A 19,396-nucleotide genomic window follows, 5' to 3' on the forward strand; every position below is an offset into this window, starting at 1 on the left:
AAGATCAAACCATAGATATTTTTATTTCCTTTTGTAGAAGAACTGAAAATGAAAAATCGACAACAATTAAAACCATTAGAAGTGATCATGGTGGTGAATTTCAAAATCATAGGTTTTTAGAATTTTGTCAAGCAAAAGGGTATAGACATGAGTTCTCAACTCCAAGGACCCCACAGCAAAATGGGGTTGTGGAGAGAAAGAACCGAGTCTTACAAGAGGCTGCACGAAGCATGATGAGAGTGGGAAACCAGTTGATCTAACGCAATATAGAAGCATGATCGGTAGTCTTCTATATCTCACAGCTAGTCGACCGGACATACTTTTTGCTGTGGGTATGTGCGCTAGATATCAAGTTTGTGCCAAGGAATCTCATTTAACTGCAGTTAAGAGAATTCTGAGATATCTCAAAGGCACAATGAGAGTAGGACTGTGGTACCCTCGTACGGAGTCTTTTGATTTGATAGGCTATACCGATTCCGATTATGCTGGATGCAAATTGGATCGGAAAAGTACTAGTGGGGGTTGCCAATTTTTAGGTTCATCATTGGTCAGTTGGTCAAGTCAGAAGCAACATTGTGTTGCTCTCTCCATGACCGAGGCTGAATACATTGCCATGGGAGAGAGTGTATCACAATTGTTGTGGATGATTCACACTCTAGAAGATTATGGACTCTCGTATAAAGGAGTGTAAGTGTTGTGTGACAACATTAGCACAATAAACCTAACAAAAAATCCAGTCCATCACTCAAGGACCAAACACATTGAAGTGCGTCATCACTTCATTAGAGATCACGTAGCTAGGGGAGACATTGCACTCACATATGTTGAGTCAAAGTCAAACCTAGCCGACATTTTCACCAAACCCCTCCCGGAAAATGAATTTAGTCACTTAAGGAGGGAGTTGGGGATGTGTTTGGCTCAATAAGTCCTTTTGACCACATCATGATCACTAAGGACCATTGAAATGACAAGAGAAATTGGAAAAATAATTTGGATTACTTGGGAACATCTCACACAAACTATAAGGTTTAACAAAATATTTTTGTTTGCTAGAAATGGGGTGAGATGCTAGGATCAACCAAATTATTCAAAATGTATCATGCATCCCTTGAATAATTAGGTTGAAGAGATATAGATTGAGTATGGGGAAGACCTTTACACAATTCATGTGTGATTGGTTCCTAGATCTTACTCATATATTCCAACCAAGGAATCTTGGTTGGACCTATGTCTAGAAATTCTCTAACCTTGTTGTGTTGATTGATACCATTGCTTGATACCTTCCTGTTTGAATTTAGGACAAGTTGGTGAAAATTTTTTTTTGACAAACTTGGAACTACTCATAACAAGGAGATATTTTGAACCGATAGCTTGAGTACTTGTTTCACTATAAATCATAGTTTCAACAAACAAGCAAACAAAGTAAACTTATTCAGCACATCTGTTATGATGTGTCTGAAAAAGTTTCGAGCCCTAAATAATTCCAAACCATTAGAACTCATCATTAGAAAATATTCATTGGTATCACTGAATATATTCTGTGGACTCTCCGGATCCTAGGTTCTGAACTTGGAAGCTGTTAAACCAAAATTTCAGAGCTTTTGATAAGAATTTCAGAGGCTGAAATCGCTGACTATCAGACACTGATCGGTCCAGGGACCGATCAGGATGATATCTGATCGGTCTCTACGACCGATCAAGGGCGTATGCTCAGTTACTGATCGACCTCTGATCGGTCCAGGGACCGATCAGGAGGCTCCCTGATCGGTCTCCACGACCGATCAGGAGGATATGGCACGCGAGGCTCCCTGATCGGTCTCAACGACCGATCCGGGAATTCCCTGACCGATCAGGACGTTCCCTGATCGGTCAGGATTTCTCCTGATCGGACAGCCGTCCGATCTTCTGACCCTCTTTTAACTTCTCCCCATCCCTCGCTCTCTCATTTCACGCCGAAACCCTAGCCGAACCCCTCCTCAGTCCCGACTCTTCTCTTCATCCTCTCCGAAAACCTCAAATGGCGCCCAGGTAACTCTCCTTCTTCCCAAGATTTGTTCATTCTTAGCATTTTAGCTTCTTTTCACAGTTTCTCTATGTGTGTTGTCTCGGTTCTCTCTGTGTGGCTCCCGTGGACTCCCATTTGCCCCAACCGTGTCCAAATCTTTATCTATTTAGGAAGAAAGCAGCCGGTGAGGGTTCTTCTAAGTCCCCAGCTGAGAAATCCAAGTCCCATGCACCCTCCCGACCTCAACCATCCTCTTCTTCAAGGTTCCCGAACCAACAATTTGAACAGGCCTTTCAACAGAGGACTTTCAAGCTGCTTCCATATCGATCTGTAGATCGAAAATTCATGGATGAGTTTTGTCCCACTATAACCGAGACCCTAGCCTACTATAAACTTGATTCTTTAGTCTACTTAGAGAGGGATATCAACTATGACTTAGTTTCGGAATTTTACAACAATCTTCAGCAGATCGGTATTGGTGCTTATAGGACCAGAGTTGCCAAGAGGACTGTTGATTTCTCCATTGTAGAATTCTTTGAGTATCTGGGTTGTCGGAAGTCTTCAGGGGATCCTTTTTCTCTGTATCCTGATTTACTGGACCCACTACCTCCTCCTTTTGATGTGTCACCTAATACCATTTATGAGTATTTCTTTGGACATCCTAGACCAGATGGACTGGATGAGTTGGATGTCGAGTTTCCCACTTTTGCGGCCCTGAGACTATCTCCTCCTGACTATATCCTGTTTAAGATAGTCACCAATTATCTTCTTCCGATCACATCCAAACCTCTGGCAGAGATCCGATCATACCATTGCCTGATGCTCTATGGCTTGCGTCGCCGTCTTGATTTTGATATCATGGCGAGCATCTATTGTTCGATCATCTCTTATTCTCAGCCTAGCAGCTCCACCATTTATATGCCTTATGGGCATATAATTACCGATTGGCTCGAGACCCTTCAGATAGATGTGTCTAAGGGTAGGATAGTGAAGATAGTTAGACAGGACTGCAGACTTGGGAAACGAGCATTTTCCAAGTCCGGTATCTTGGGGGAGAATGGGACGGTTCGGTGGAAGGATGGGAGAGTTCTGGGAGAGCTACCACGGGCACTTCCTCGACAGGCTGCTGCTCCTCCTCCTCCTGTTGTTGGTGAGGCCGACCCGACTGCGGTGGCGGATCGCGGAGCTGGAGAGCCGCTTTGATCGACACGATGAGCTGTATCTGCTGAGCTCCATGGCCTGCGTATTCGGATCGACCAGCGCTACGGCAGCTGGTGACGCAGCAGCTGCTTCTAGGCTGGATGGCCAACTACCCACCTCCGCAGCGTTACTATGGTCATCCACCTTCGGGCTCCAGCATACCTCCTCAGGGTTACGAGCCTCCTGCAGATGATGATGATGCTCATCATGTTGAGGACGTTGATTGATACAGTCTGTGTGTCACCTTGTCTGTCTGTATTTTTGTATGCTATTTGATGGATATCTTTGTCTGACCTGATACTTATGCTACTCATATATTATGCTACTCTTATATTTTTGCTATTCATTTGTTCATTTCTTGCTTTTACTTATGCTTCAGTTCATATTAATATGCCGTTCCTATGCCATGATTTGATTGTATCTTATGTCTTTCTTATTGTCATATTGTGACCTTAGAGTGAGCTCTAGGTCAGTTAAGAGAAGGCAGTATGGGTTAAGGGGGAGCCTTTTGAGTTTTTGTCACCTCATTTGCACCTTTTCGGTGTTTGACAAAGGGGGAGAGGATACCTAAGTTTAGAAATGTATGAAAGCTTGATTTTAGGGGAGAGGATAACGGGAAGGATCTTGATTCCCGTCATTGACTTGGTGGTGTATCCACCTTAGGGGGAGGATCTTGATTCCCCTAAAATTATGAAAATAAGAATATCTCTGATCTAAACTTAAATCGTGTTGTCAAACAACAAAAAGGGGGAGATTGTTGATACGATCGACACATTGTTTGATATTGACAACGATTTAAGTTTGTATCGAATATTAATTGAGCGATCAAGGGTGATCGGTGGAAGGAAAAAGTCCAAGTTGGAAACTTGGCACGAAAGTCGGAGAGGGCTCGGTGGCTCGTTCTCGACTAGGTCAGAGAGGGCTAGGTAGCTCGCTCTCCGGACTGCGAGGTCGGAGAGGGCTCGATGGCTCGTTCTCCGGAGTCAGAGAGGGCTAGGTAGCTCGCTCTCCGGACTGACTAGGTCAGAGAGGGCTCGGTAGCTCGTTCTCTGGACTGATGGAGTCGGAGAGGGCTCGGTGGCTCGTTCTCGACTAGGTCGGAGAGGGCTAGGTAGCTCGCTCTCTGACCTGGTCAGAGAGGGCTCGGTAGCTCGTTCTCTGGACTGATGGACTCGGAGAGGGCACGGTAGCTCGTTCTCCGGATTAGGTCCGAGAGGGACCTAAGTGGACATTCCATGGCACATTGGATCGGTCGGTAGACCGATCGAGTACTGTATCGATGGATCGGTCGGCGGACCGATCCGGTGGCAAATCAGGTCGATCGGTCTGGATGACCGATCAGAGTCTGATTTCACCCGGAAAATCAGACTTCAGCACTTTGGCGTGCCAAAACCCCACATAACCTCTAAGTAATGCATCAGAAGGTATTCGATCCACCTCAATCTGATCGGTCCTGGCCGTCGAGATAACCTCGAACGTCGGTATTTTGCTGATCGGTCAAACTGTATGATCGATGCGGTGACAGATCCACACACTCGATTTGTTCGTTGTATCGGTGATTCCTTCTTCGCTTTTGATATACCTCATTCATTTATGTGATATAATCCTCTGTGTTGTTAGCTTTTGAGTTTGCAGGTTAACAGGTATCATTCCAAGCCTAATTTCAAATTAAGTTCATAAGAGGAATCGACAAATGGTCTTTCTGCTTTGGTTTCGTGGTGCATGGTGCATTCGGGGCATCAACGGATCTTCTTGTGATCATTGCGATGCTTGACTCACGGGGATTGGCTCGAGCTCGAAGGCGCGGTGATAGCGTGATATCATTGGTGTGAGTTCGGAGAACCGGTAAGGAGGAAGAGGATTGGGCTGCCTTTGATTTGTGATTTTGACGGATCGGTGGCAGAGATCGGGTTTGAGAAGCGATAAAAGCAGTGAGAGGAGAGATAGAACAACAACAAGAAAGCTTGAAAGAAAAGTCTGTGTTGTTGTGTGCGAAGTTCTTGAGCTCTCGGGTGACTGCGATCTTGATCTCTCCTGATCCTCGCGTGGCTGTAAGCATTTTTATTCTCCTTTGCCACCGAGCTTCTGTAAGTCTCGTGCTTTAACTTAGATATTTCTTGAGACGTTGTGGGGAGGTTACTCCACCGAGAAGGAGGATTTGTAGCCGGAAGTTATCCGGGGTGCGATCTACCGAAGATCAAGGAGTCGTCCACCTTACGGACACGCCGAGGAGTAGGGGCAAGTTATCCCCGAACCTCGTAAATCCTAGTGTTAGTGTTCTTGTGTTTTTCTTTCCTTTAGTTGTCTAATTCCGCTGTGCTAACAATTATCTGTGTAGAAGTTTTGTTTAAGTTTTTAAAGGGGATATTCACCCCCCCTCTAGCCATCTAAGATCCCAACAGACTAGATGTAGACTGAAGATGACGTGGACCTCCAACGAGCTAAGCCTGCAACCACAAGTCGTTAGTGTCAAGCGAGGAGGGGTTCCCTGGCGATGGCCCTCCGACGCTCAAGTCAGTCACCGGCGGCAAGCGAATGAAGTAGAGAAGAGAAAAGAGCAGCAACATAACTGTAGCTACAGTAGTCGTGAACATACCTCCGTCGAAGTCTGGGGGTCCTTATATAGGGCCCATGAGAGGCGCGTGCACGCTTCCCAAAGCATGCGCGCTTCTCCGAGCATACCTAGAAAGGATGTGTCAGGAAAGCGTGTCTGACGTCATACCTTAATAGCTCGAGCATATCACTGACGTGACAGTGGAAGTTTCCACCATACGATTCTCTGTCTGACCATGTCGTTTGTCGGCGACACTGGTCCCGAGGAAGATATTCCCAACTGCTCCTTTTGTCTGTTATTGGGTCGAACGGGGGAGCCACTCGGTCAGTCTGTCGTCCGGGTGATACCATAGCCAGGCTGAGAGTCCGCTTGGCCAATGATCTTCTTGTCCGGCTCCGTCCTGTCAAGCAAGAGAGGCCTGCCTGCCTAGTCAAGGCTATGTCCACTGTTTAAACGAGCGAGACGGTCACTCGGCCCTCTTCCTTCCCTGGTTGAGCTTTATGAGCGTCGGAAGCTCGATATTTGGCCGAGCTATCGAAGTGTCAGATCGGCTACTCTTCATGCCGACCGGGAAGGTGGTTTGCCCAATCGGACGGATGCTCGGGACGTTGACCACTTTGACTATGACTCTCCACGTGGCGATGACCTTCTACAAGGCGGGCCCCACCCTTACCGCCAGATCACGTGCCTCCCTCTCAAGTCTAGTCGAAAGAGGCTGTAAGTCTGACTGATTGGACAAGTAATTTGATGACTGATTGGCCGATCGGCTAAAGGCTGGCTACATCCCGATCGGCCTACACATGGCTGATCTCCTAGGCCGCTCGACACCCTGGGGATTTACACTTGGAAAATTTCTCCTTCGGCGTCTTCGAATGGGCATGATTCGCATGGTCAAAGCTGACGTCGCCCCAATCTCCTCGGAATTCATACAAATCCCGCCATTAAGACCTTCCTGTATGTGAACGACATGTGGCACTACCGCCGTCACCGCACGCCCGAGGCGACAGAGCTGATGTGATGTCTGGCGATTCGAATTCGACGACTGGATCCATGCGTTGGTTCCTGTGCCCTAGATCGAACGGCTCCGGTCGGCCGATCCCCCTCTTTATAAAGCCGTTGTTTCCTCCTCTGCGCCAACTTTGCTATCTCCTGCCTCGATTGTTGCCAGCGGTCCTTGTAGCGCTCGGTGCTCTAGTGATCACTAGCTTCCTTCGTCGACGGTCGTATTCGCTCCTCCCATAATCTTCTAACCTTTCGCAATCTCAGCTTCTTTGTAGCTTCTGAGAGTCTTTCCTTTTTCCCGTGTCTTCTTGGTTTTTCCCAATCGTCTTCTCCATCAAACCACCTGTTCTTACTTTCCGACAATGGCGAGCTCTTCTCAATAGTCCGACCCTGCGCCCGGACCTTGGTATACCTCTATGGAGACCAGGTTCGACGCGGGTGACGCTGCGAACCTCATAAATGCCTTCGACCTTCTTGCTGACCATAAAATCGTTCTGGCCTCATCGTCCGACCGGCCCCATAACCCGCCGACCAGCACTGTGTGTTTTTTTCGAGACCAATTTGAGGCCGGTCTTCGATTCCCCACCCATCCCTTCATCACTGAAGTTTGCAACTATTTCTGAGTCCCCTTAGCGCAGCTCGTCCCCAATTCCTTTCGCCTCCTGTGCGGCGTAATGGTCTTGTTTAAGGTGCACAGTATTCCTTTAACTCCTCAGGCCTTCCACTTCTTCTATTATCCTAAGCAGTCCAAACTGGGCACCTACCTCTTCCAGTCTCAAATCGGCCTGGTCTTTTTTGACAAAATGCCTACTTCAAACAAACACTGGAAAGACTATTTTTCCTACCTGCGACTCCCCGAACGGTTGAGCTTCCGGACTAAATGGCAGGTCGGGCTTCCACCTCAGCCAGATCTAAAGAAATACAAGACCCGGCTAGAATACCTCCACGCAGCTAAGATGTTGGCCGGCCTAAAGTTCAATATCCATAGGCTGCTACCGGAAGACGTTATGTACATGTTCGGGCTGAGTCCGATCTGAACGAAGCTCCCGAGCAGCTTAGGTAAGAGATTTCTCGATCTTTTCCTCTTGACTCTAACTGATTTTTTCCTTCTTTTGCAGCCAACATCATGATGCGCTCCTTAATTGTCGGGATCATGAAGGCCAAGCAGGCTGAGATCGAGGCAGCAGCAGCAAAAGAGATGGCGAGCCTCGATCTGACTCCTGTCGGCTCTCATGAAGGTGAGAGCGAGGCAATGCCAACTGAAGGAGAGGGAGTCGTCGGTCAGATGCCCCACACAGAACTAGCCGGGGTTCCGCTTCCCTTTGAGTCCCAACCTGCCGCCCAAGTCGAGGGCTCTGGGTCTTCTGGCGAAGTTCCCCTACTCCAGCGTAAGAGACGTCGCACGACCACCCCATCCTGCTCGGCTACTTCAGTGGTTTGCTCTCCCGAGCGGGATGGCACCTCCTCTCCGGTCATTCCTGAGACAATAGAGGTCATTTCCTCTGATCGGACTCCCTCATTGTCCAATCTGCCGCCAGACCCGATTGCACCTCAATTGCTAGCGTCTCTTCCTCCAGTTCGACGGAGGGTCTTACGATCCGGCATCCTTCCGGCCTCGGCCTCTCAAGCTTCTGGCCCCGCGGCTTCCTCCTAGTCAGCCCCGAGTGGTCGCCGCTCCATGACGGCCATTCTCCACCTCCCGACGGAGGAGTTCTTGGCGACCGGCGATCAACCGCAAACTCCCGAACATCAAATACACATCCGCGGGCCGCTCACTAAGGTCTGGGAGGAAGCCAGAGCACGCGCTGCGACAATGCCGCCAGGGCTGCTCGCCAACAGTCATCTACAAATGTCCACCGGGGTTAGTTTTTTATCTATTCATGATTTACCTTCGTTCGACACTAACATTGTTCCGTTCGAATGCAGTATTGGGTGGAGAGTGTGGCAGTGTGCAACCACCTGGCGATTGTGGAGGAGGAGCTTAAGAAGCTCAAGATTTCTGGTGGAGCTTCTTCCTCCTAAGGGCCTTCGATTCCTGACCTGCATGTCAATCTGGCCAAGACCAAGAAGCTCCTAGAGGTCGAGCAGAAGATCTCCTCTGACTGGGCAACCATGATGGGTCCGCTCGAGACCTAAGTAAAATCCTATGACCAAAAGATCGAGCTGGCCACCACCAGAAAGAATCGGGCTATAGCTGACCTGCATCTGAAAAACCAGGAAGCTCTGAGCTTAGCCGAGAAGCTCAAGAAGGCGGAGAACTTTCTAGTTGCCGAGCGGGAGAGTCGTTCAGCTCGAGAGACCGATCTTCAAGGGCAACTGAAGGCCCTAGAGGATTCTTTGGAGGCCTCCCATGTGACCCTGAAGGCTTACCAGGATGCCGAGCCCAGCCGTTTCATGGCCATGAAGCAGGGATACCTCCGTTCGGACCAATTCCTCGCGAAGGCGACCACACGGATCGTCTAATCATTTGAATTGGCCATCGACGCAACGATCACCCATCTGAAGGCGAACGGCCATCTCCCTGAAGCCTTGCCTGCCAACGCTATCGACCGCGTCTAGCTCCTCGACTCCATACTTGACGAAGATTTTGACTATATTGAGTGAGCGAGGAGTTTGTAGAGAGATTTTTTGCAAGTCTTGAATGTATCCCTGCCGTTCGGCAGTGTTTGACTTGTTATCAATGAAGTCCTTTTGTGGTTTTTCTTCATATGTTTGCTTTTCTTTTCGCAAGTATCTGACTGTATAGTCTCGAATGGGTGCTACGACCATATTTTCATTATTGATAAATTCGCTAGGGTCATACCTCCTGGGTTTAAGGTCGCCGCTCGACCTTAGGGATTATAGTCGCCACTCAACTCTGAGTTTTATAGTCGCCGCTCGACTCTGGGTTTTATAGTCGCCGCTCAACTCTGGGGTTTAATGTCGCCGCTCGACAATTTGACGAAGTCAGGCATTTAAGGTCGCTGCTCGACCGTCGGTGGAGACCTGGGTTTAACGTCGCCGCTCGACGGTCTTCTAAGGCAGGAGTTTAAGGTCGTCGCTCGATCGTCGATGCAGACCTGGGTTTAATGTTACCGCTCGACGGTCTTCTAAGGCAGGAGTTTAAGGTCGCCGCTCGACCGTCGATGGAGACCTGGGTTTAACGTCGCCGCTCGACGGTCTTCTAAGGCAGGAGTTTAAGTTCGTCGCTCGACCGTTGGTGGAGACCTGGGTTTAACGTTGTCTCTCGACGATCTTCTAAAGCAGAAGTTTAAGGTTACCACTCGACCGTCAGTGGAGACCTGGGTTTAACGTCATCGTTCGACAGGAAATTTGGTAACCTTTCATTTTTTTATTTCAATCCTACACTCAAGGGAAGCAGGAAAAATGAAAAATACACGACCTCAATTACATTGGCGCACCTTTCATCCAGCTCGGTACGGCTGGAGATGGTTCACGCTCCAAGGACGTTCTAGTCGCTGCCCGTCTTCATCCTCTAGGTAGTAGTCACCCGAGCGAAGCTTTTCCATGACCTTGAAGGGTCCGGCCCAGGGAGTCTCCAGTTTGGTGACATCGCCGACCGACTTTACCTTCTTCCACACGAGGTCCCTGACCTGGAACGACCTCGGAATCAACCTTCGATTGTAGTTTTGCTGCATTATTTGCCTATAGGACATTAGCCGAATGGCAGCCTTATCGCGCGCCTCATCCACTAGGTCCAGCTCCAATAGCCTCCGCTCGGCATTATCCTCGTTGTAGTTCTGTATCTGGTCGGACTCGACTCTGATCTTGACGGGGGCGACCGCTTCGCCTCCATACACCAAGTGGAATGGGGTTACCCCCGTACCTTTCTTAAGGGTCGTGCGGATTGCCCATAGCACACCGGGGAGCTCGTCCACCCAGCTCCCTCAGATGTGGTCAAGTCGAACCCGCAAGATCCGTAAGATCTCCCGATTGGCAACTTCAGTCTATTCGTTGCCTTGAGGGTATGCCACGGAGGTGAAGGCCTGCTGAATGTCATACCCTTCACACCATTCTTTGAGTTTCTTCCTGGCAAACTGTCTACCATTGTCTGAGACGAGTCGACGCGGAATCCCGAACCTACAGATGATGTGATGCCATATAAACTTCTGAACCATCTGCTCGGTTATTATCTCTAGCCGCTCGGCTTTGACCCACTTTGAGAAATAATTTACTGCGATAAGCAAGAACTTCCACTGACCTGTCGCCATGGGGAAGGGCCCCACAATGTCCATCTCCCATTGGTCGAACGGGCATGATACTGTGGAAGACTTCAGTTCTTCAGTGGGTCGGTGCGAAAGGTTATGGTACCTCTAGCAGGACAGGCAACTGGTCGACCCACTGTCCGAGCGGCGTCTTCCTGTAAGGTAGGACAAAAATATCTAGCCAACAGAATCTTCCTCGCTAGCGACCGGACGCCCGGATGTCCTCCCCAGGAGTCTTGATGTACTTCTCGCAAAATGTAGTCGATGTCCTCCGAGCTGACGCACTTAAGCAAAGGCTGGGAGAAAGCCATCTTGTAGAGCTGATCCCCGATCAGGGTGAAACGACCAACTCTTCGTCTCAATAAGCGGACATCTTCCCGATCGGACGGCGTGGCTCCCGATTGTAAAAACTCTGTTATCACTGTCCTCCAATAGCTAGGGAAGGTGAGTCCCTCCATCAGATCGATGTGCGCCACCAAAGATACTTGCTCGATTGGCTGTGCAATGATGGTCGGAGAGAGTGAGCTTACCAATTTGGCCAGCTTGTCCGCCGCTTGGTTCTCCTTTCGGGGAATCTTTTGGATGATTACCTCCTGAAAGTTGGCCTTCAGCCTTTTTGAAGGCTTCGGCGTATAGCTTGAGTCGCGTGTTGCTGATCTCGAATGCTCCAGTCAGCTGCTGAGCGACTAACTGAGAATCAAAATGGATCAGAACCTTGCTGGCGCCGACATGCCGAGCGTCCTGTAGGTTGGCTATAAGCGCTTCGTACTTAGCTTTATTATTAGTGACCCGGTATTCTAACTGAACGGACAACTGCATCCGCTCTTCTTGCGGGGAGATAAGCAGTATGTCGATCCCACTCCCTTGCCGAGTGGATGACTCATCCATATATATCTTCCAAGCAGCCTTGGGTTCAGGATTTTGCACCTCGATGATGAAATCCGCCAAGGACTGTGCTTTGATGGTCGTTCAGGGCTTATACTGGATGTCAAACTCACTGAGCTCCGTTGTCCACTTGATCAGCCATTCGGACTCCTCGGGATTGAGAAGAACCCTCCCCAGAGGACTACTGGTCATGACAACGATTGTATGCGCAAGAAAATATGGGCGAAGCCTCCGAGCGGCAAGTACTAAAGCAAAAGCAAGCTTCTCGAGACCAGTGTAGCGGGATTCAGCATCCTTTAATATGTGACTTAGAAAATACACTGGTTGTTCTTTCCCGTTTTGCCGAACCAACGCCGAGCTGACAGCATGCTCGATCGTGGACAGATAGATCCGGAGCAGCTCTTCGGCAGTTGACTTGGCTAGTACAGGTAGCGAGTTCAAATACGCCTTGAGTTCCTCGAAGGTCTGATCACACTCCTCATCCCACTGAAACTTGGTGGCTCGGCGTAATATCTTGAAAAAGGGTAGGCTTCGGTCAGACGACTTGGAGATGAACCAATATAATGTTGTTATCCGACCGGTGAGGCGCTGAGCTTCCTTTAAGTTTCTAGGTGGTGGCATATCTTGGAGCGCTTTTACCTTGCTGGGATTTGCCTCAATGCCTCGCTCAGTGACGATATATCCCAGGAAATGCCCACTTTTTTTGTCGAACAGACACTTCTGAGGAATTAACTGGATTCTGTACGCCCGGAGGGTCTGGCAGGTCTCCTTGATATCTGCATAGAGATCAGTCGCTCGGAGGGACTTGATTAGTATGTCATCAACATATACCTCCATGTTGCGGCCGATCTGCCGCCAGAACACTTTATTCATCAGCCGCTGGTAGGTGGCTCATGCGTTCTTCAAGCCGAACAACATCACATTATAACAGTAAATTCCATTGGCGGTAATAAAACTAACCTTCTACTAGTCCTCCTTGGCAAGCGGCACTTGATGATACCCCTGATATGCGTCCAGCATACATATCAGCTCGCACCCAGCCGTGGAGTCTACCATTTGATCAATCTGGGGCAGTGGGTAGAAGTTCTTTAGGCAGGCTTTGTTGAGGTCTCGGAAGTCAATACAGACCCACCACTTGTTGCCTGTCTTGAAAACTAGTACTACATTCGCGAGCCAGCTCGGGAATTGAACCTCCCGTATGTGGCCGGCCTCCAAAAGCTTCTTGACTTCCGCCCTAATGATTAAATTCTGTTCGGCGTTGAAATCCCTTTTCCTTTGCTTCACTGGTCCGGCGTCCGGTCGGACATGGAGCTCATGCTGCGCGACGCTCGGGGAAATGTCAGGCAGCTCATGCATGAACCATACAAATACGTCATGGTTCTGCTCTAGGCATTTGATCAGTTCGACCTTCCGCTTGGCTTCCAAGTCAGCCGCTACAAAGGTTGTCGCTTCCGCTTGGCCCGGATGTATCTGCACTTCCTCCTTTTCGTCATAAACTAGACTAGGAGGTTCTTCAGCTATAGCGCTAACCTCTAGTCGGGGCGTCTTCCATGCGGACTTGGCTTCTGATTTGACCATTTCAACATAGCATCACCGAGCGGCTAATTGATCGCCCTTGACCTCTCCTACCCGATCTTCCACCAGGAACTTGATCTTCTGACAGAAGGTTAAGACGACTGCTCGGAATTCATTGAGGGTCGGTCGGTCCAGAATGATGTTGTAGGCGGAGGGGGCATTTACCATAATGAAGTTCGTGGTTCTCATCCTTCTGAGGGGTTCCTCCCTAAGTAATATGGCCAACTTGATTTGGTCGATCGGCTGGACTTCATTGTCGGTAAACCCGTACAGTTGGGTTGTCATCGGCAGCAGCTCGCCTCGATCAATTTGGAGTTAGTCAAACGCCTTCTTGAAAATGATGCTGACCGAACTCCCTGTGTCAATGAATATGTGGTGAATAGTATGGTTGACAATTACCGCTCAGATAATGAGGGTGTCATCGTGCGGTATTTCGACTCCTTCGAGATCCCTGGGCCCGAAGCTAATCTCAGGTCCGTTCGCCTTCTCCTTATTACAGCTTATGACGTGGATCTCTAGCCGCCGAGCGTATGACTTCCGAGCTCGGTTGGAGTCTCCACCGGTCGGTCCACCGGCGATGATGTTGATCTCGCCCCGCGCGGCGTTGCTTCTATTCTCCTCCTCCCGAGCGGTCGGTTGGCTCTGCTCATGCGAGGCTCATGCAGGATTGGTGCTTCTCCTGCGATGTTGTCGTAGTGATTCCTGGGCCTCTTCGCGCCATCCGGCTCTCTGATGTCCGTGTCACTAGTCGAGTGAAGGTGATCGATGTCGATAGCTCTTTGGCGTTGGTTGTGCAACCGAGGCAAACCCGCGACAGTCACGGGTGTTGTGGGTAGCTGATTGATGGAAAGAGAAGAACACAGGAGTCCATACCTTTCCCTTTGGTCTGGCCACTCGGAGGCCACATGCTGAACGGCGTGTGGCCTTAGTTCCTGGTGTGGTCGTGTTTCTTCAGCTCGCGGCCCTCTCGGCGGTTGGTGGCTGGTCGGCGGCCTTCACTCGGGCGACGCCGATGGTTCTGATGGCGCTTCCTTCTTTTTGGCCACCTGGGCTTCCTCCACGTTTATGTATTCGTTCGCTTCTTTAGCATATAGTCATAGTCTCGGGGCGGCTTCCTGATGAGCGATCGGAAGAAGTCCCCGTCCACGAGCTCTTGCGTGAACGCGTTCATCATGGTCTCGAATGAGACCGAAGGAATATCCATTACCACCTGATTGAAGCGTTGGATGTAGGCTCTGAGGCTCTCCCTCTGGCCCTGCTTCATGGAGAACAGGCTGACGCTTGTTTTCTGATAGCATCTACTGCTCGCGAAGTGGTGAAGGAAAGCCGTTCGGAAGTCCTTGAAACTTCGAATCGATCCGTCCAGCAACCTCCGAAACCAACGTTGTGCCGAGCCGGATAATGTAGTGAGGAAGACTCGGCACTTGACTCCGTCAGTATATTGATGGAGAGTAGCAGCATTATCGAACTTACCGAGATGGTCGTCCGGGTCGGTCGACTCGCTATACTCTCCGATCGCCAAGGGAGCATAGTGTCTCGGCAATGAATCTTGCAGAATTACCTCGGAGAATTATCGGTTGATTCGCTCGGGAGACAAATCAGCTTTCGACGCTTTGCCTTTCCTCGCGTCCTGAACGGGCACTTCATCTGACGAAGAACCTCACTCTTGGTTTGCTTGTGCGACCTCGGAGGACGTCTGGAACAAATCCCGGTGGAATAGTATTGGGGTGGGCGGCGCCTCCCCCTACGTGTCGGTCGGCCCTTTATTCTGTCCCCAGATGGACAGTTGTTCTGGCCGGTCTTCCTGCGCCGCTCGGCCTCCTAAGGCTGATGTTTCCGGTTGCGCCAGCCGATCAGCCAACGCTCTTTGCTGCTGCTGCTTGACTATTTTTACCGCTCGTGCTTGTATGAGCGTGTTAAGCTCCTCCTGAGTGAGCATCACGGTGTGAAGTCGTCCAGCTTCTTCCATCTTTTCGGCTAAGATGTAGGTGCATTCCCATAGACGGCGCCAAATTTGATCCTGTCCGAGAGTCGAGTCAACGGATGCTGGGGAGATGGCGCTCATGTTGACTAGATGTAGACTAAAGATGACGTGGACCTCCAACGAGCTAAGCCTATAACCACAAGTCGTTAGTGACGAGACGAGGAGGGGTTCCCCGACGATGACCCTTCGACGCTCAAGTCAGTCACCGGCGGCAAGTGAATGAAGTAGAGAAGAGAAAAGAGCAGTAGCGTAACTGTAGCTATAGTAGTCGTGAACATACCTCCGTCGAAATCTGGGGGTCATTATATAGGGCCCCTGAGAGGCGTGTGCACACTTCCCAAGGTGTGCGCATTTCTCCGGGCATACCTGGAAAGGATGTCAGGAAAGCGTGTCTGACGTCATACCTTAATAGTTCGAGCATATTCCTGACGTGACAATGGAAGCTTCCACCGTACGATTCTCTGTATGACCATGTTGTTTGTCGGCAACACTAGTCTCGAGGAAGATATTCCCAACTGCTCCTTTTGTCCGTTATTGGGTCGAATGGGGAAGTCGCTCGGCTAGTCTGTCGTTCGGGTGATACCATGGCCGGGCTGAGCGTCCGCTCGGCCAATGATCTGCTTATCCGGCTCTGTCCTGTTGAGCGAGGGAGCCTTGCCTGCCTGGTCGAGGCTGCATCCACTGTTTAACCGAGCGAGACGGCCATTTGGCCCTTGTCCTTCCCTGCTTGAGTTTTATGAGCGTCGGAAGCTCGGTATTTGGCCGAGCTGTCGAAGTGTCGGATCGGCTACTCTTCATGCCGACCGGGAAGGTGGTTCGCTCGATCAGACGGATGTCCGGGACGTTGACCACTTTGACTATGACCTTCCACGTGGAGATGACCTTCTACAAGGCACGCCCCATCCTTACCGCCGGATCAGTTATATTTGTGTTTGTTTGTTTGTTTCATTTCTTTTTGTCATTCCTCGGCATGGTCTGCATTGCAGGAGCTACGGCAAGAAAAAAGACGATCCTTCCTTCTATTCCCTGGTTTCCATGGAAACTCAGGTGCAATATTAACGGTCCTGAATTAGTTCTAAAGTTGTGGATCAGATGGAATTGAAGTAATTATTTCATCTGTTGGTTTTAGTAGTAATTGTTCCATCTATTGGATATATTAACACTCAACTCGAACCAAAGTTGTGGAGAATATAGTCTAATAATTGTTCTCTCTACTTGATACAGGAAGCGGCTGGCTCTACTGTAAGGCAGCAATTCTTTGTTGATCAAGGATATTGATCCTGTCCGACTGCTGAATCAACGGACGCTGGGCACGTGGCGCTCCCCGGCTTCTGACGTGGGTCTTCGACTGGTTGCACGAGGCTCCGGCGAACCTGCACAGAAGTCGGGCCGGGAAGGGGTTCCCGGCGGTGACCCTCCGACGCTCAAGTCAGGTAAGCAAGTGGCGGCAAAAGTAGCTCCAAAAGTGTTCAACGCGTACCTCCGGCGAAGTATGAGGCTCGTTATATAGAGCGGTGAAAGAGCTCTTGCACGTCCACCGAGGCGAATATGTGTCTGCAGCCCATGCCTCGGTATGTATCTGTCAGAAAGCTTACCTGACGTCATACTGCTACAGTCCACTCACGTCTTCGATGGGACAACGGAGCACCTTGCTGTCAGACTTGGCGTATGGCCTAGCCATAGGACTTGACAGCTGTCATAAAATGTTCTTGTCCCTCTTTACCGATCACAGGCCAGGGCGTCCGGCAGGCCGGCCGGACGGGGAGTCCGTCCGGCCAGCCCTCAACTTACGCGCCGGCCGGACGGCACTCACATCACGTCCGTCCGGCCAGCCCTTGGCCTCCATATGCTGGGGATATTTTCGGTAGGGTGGTATGTAGGGACTGTTTAGCAGTATATCACCTTCTCTTAGGCCTTCCGCTCGGCTCTTTGCTACTATTATATTGAGCGTCGGAACCCCGACTCCTGTCGGGGCGACTTTTGCCCTCGGCTGTTCACCGGTCGGCCGGCCGGGAGGTCAGGTCATCCTTCTCCGGTCGGCCACCTGGCCTTCTGACTCCCGCGTGGCACTGGCATCTCAGAATGGGGGTCCCCTGTTCTAACCGCCGGATCACTTGCCTTCCCCTCAAGTCTAGTCGAAGGAGGCAAAGTCCGACTGATTGGACTGCCGATCTGACTGGCTCGGCGATATCTTGCCTGTGCCTTGGAAATTATGTCGAGGCATTTGTCAACCACGTGCGTTAACCAGTAACTGGCTGACACGTGGCTACCTTTCTCTTGTCAGGGTATGGCGGTGGCGTCACTTCCGATGGGACAGCCGCCGTTTGAAATGAACGGCTGGATGATGACCTCGTTATCGACGACCTGGATCGGACGGCTGAAATTGATAGTGGCCGCCCTTATAAAGTTCCGACTTCCGCATTCTGCCGCATTTCGGCCTCATCTCCTCCCGACACCTCGCTGCTCCTTTCTTCTCCGGCGACCTTACGTTCCGGCTCTCCGGCGACCCTACAGCTTCTTCCGATCATCTCCCTTGCCCGTAAGGCTTCCTTTTCCTTGCTGCCTCTCCTTTCTTCTCTCTATTAGCTATTTCTTTTATCATCCCGCACTCTTTCATAGTTTTATTTCTCCTTCCTTCCATCACGCGTCCATCCCTGGCCTTATACCATGACCAGTACCTCACAGCCGACCGGCGGTGCTCCTGGTCTTTGGTATTCGACCATGGAAAGTCGGTTTGACGAGGAGGACACCTTGCGCCTCACTCAAACCTATGATCTGCCGACCGACCACCACATCATAGTAGCTGACACCACCGACCGGCCACATGAACCGCTGTCCGGCACCGTTCTTTTCTTCCGAGACCAATTTTTAGCCGGGCTGCGTTTTCCACCCCACAAGTTCTTCTTACAAGTCTGCAATTATTTTCGCATTCCGCTCGGCCAGGTAGTCCCTAACTCCATTAGGTTGTTGAGCGAAGTGATAGTCCTTTTTAAACTGAACAACATCCCCCTCGACCCTAAGATTTTTCACTACTTTTTTTATCCCAAGAAAGCCGAGTGGGGTACCTTTATTTTCCAGTCTAGGATAGGTTTCATCTTTTTTGATAATATGCCGAGCTCCAACAAACATTGGAAGGAGCACTTTTTCTATGTGCGTTTTCCCGAGCCGCCAACTTTCCGTACCAAGTGACAGACGGCGATGCCGGCTCAACCGGAGCTCGGCAAATTTAGAGGCGATGCGGCATACCTTCATGCGGCTGAGCGGTTGGTGGGTCAGCGCTATCACATTGACAAGCTGCTCCTTCCGGGAGTGATGTATATATTCGGCTTGTCTTCTACCCCAGCCGATCTGCCCTGCAGCATGAGTAAGCGATTCTCATCCCTCCTTTTTCTTTTGTTCTAATTGATTTAATCTTTATTTCTGCAGCTGAAGTTATGTGGCGTGCTAAGGCGACCGAGAAACTCAAATTGAAGGCCGCTCAGATTGAGGCGGTGAAGAACAAGGAGGTCGCCGAGCGGGGCCTTGGTCCAGCTGATCCGACCGGCGAAGTAGGTGAGGGGACTCAGGATGCCCCTGAAGCCTTAGCAACTACTACCTCTCACGACGAGGCGGCGGGCGGCACAGAACCTTCTGCCCAAGCCGAGGTGGAGGGTCGTTCGGCCGATGATGTTCCCCTGCTCACTCGGAAGCGCAGACGGCCAGAGCCGGCATCTGCATCAATTACCTTTGATGAGCCACAGCCCGAGCGGGGTGCGGATGCTCCGATGTTATCGGGGACCATTTCTCTATAGAGTACTCCGACCCCACATGGCTCTCCGAGGGTAAGTTATGAGGCGCCGCCGTCCAGCCCTTCAAGAACTCTGCGCCGTATCAGGCGTTTGGGCGAGCTTCCCTCCTCGTCCACCGGTGGGCCGTCCGGTAAGGTCGATGCTTCTCAGAGCGAGCCGAGCGGCCCGAATTTAATTAAAACCGTCCTGCGCCTCCCC

This window comes from Zingiber officinale, chromosome 5B (assembly GCF_018446385.1).
Source record: "Zingiber officinale cultivar Zhangliang chromosome 5B, Zo_v1.1, whole genome shotgun sequence".
NCBI classification, from domain to species: domain Eukaryota; kingdom Viridiplantae; phylum Streptophyta; class Magnoliopsida; order Zingiberales; family Zingiberaceae; genus Zingiber; species Zingiber officinale.